This window comes from Egretta garzetta, unplaced genomic scaffold (genome assembly GCF_000687185.1).
Source record: "Egretta garzetta isolate BGI_Z169 unplaced genomic scaffold, ASM68718v1 scaffold16, whole genome shotgun sequence".
NCBI classification, from domain to species: Eukaryota; Metazoa; Chordata; class Aves; order Pelecaniformes; family Ardeidae; genus Egretta; species Egretta garzetta.
Genome location: NW_009260022.1, coordinates 5,859,214 through 5,860,256, shown reverse-complemented (window position 1 = coordinate 5,860,256; position 1,043 = coordinate 5,859,214).

Here is a 1,043-nt window from a genome sequence, read left to right as displayed (position 1 = left end):
CCTCTGCTGGCAGCCCGCCCCGCCGGGGAGGAGGAAGGAGATGTTCCTGTCCGTCTTCCCAAGCACGCTCCGAGTGGTGAAAAGCTGCCCGAGGTGCTGCTTGGCTGATTTAATACGAACTTAATTTCAATTAAGTTTCGTGACCTCTTTTCCCCGGCTCAGATTTAATAAACGAGCACCGAAATATTCTTTGATGCCTCGAGTAACAACTTCCAAGTTAAAAATTAAAAGAAGTTTGGCCATAGGCCTAAGCAGGTATTTAAACTTACAAGAACAACTGAGTGAACAGTGCCTAACAAAACCTCGTGTATTTCAGCGGTCTCTGTAACTTCCTCCCCCTTTGCCCACTAATGTCACTGTACTGCTGGAGGTTATTTAGGCTGGGATGTTGGTTTTTGAAGAACTATAAACTTATGCCGAAAGGGGTTTAGGCTATGCTGTTGTTTTTGGGAAAAAAAAAAAACCCAAACAACCAAACTCGATAAACGTCGGTGCAGTAAATGCATCTAGTTTGCTGGGAATATAAATGTCAGATGACTAGTTTATTAGTGCGTCGACGGTTTGGGGTGAACTGATTAACTGTGTGGCGGGGAACAGTTTTGTTACCTCACGTCTACTTAGCGGAAGATTATTAACGTCTTTTATGACATGTTATTTCCCTCGCATATGAATGTAGCTATATTTTAAGATACACTGTACATAACCTAAGGTATCAGTGTTATTTAAAGGGTGCAAAATATAAAATAACGCTAATAAAGATCATTCGCAGCCACACTTGCGTGTAACTAATTTTACTCACATTGAGGCTTTTCATATAGCCTTTTCCATCCGCTCTGAGTAGCATAAAGAGCGTTCCCTCCTTGTTAGTGGTGCAGTAACATTTCTGGAGTCTAAAGTTGTGCCGGCTTCCGCGGTGTGCACACGCCAGTGCCTTGGACGCCTGGTATCTCGGCTGCGGTTTGCAAGAGCGGGGGGAAAGATGCTCGCCCTGTCACCGCCTTTAGGAAAACAGACGAGGGCGCCAAACGACAGCAATAAACCCG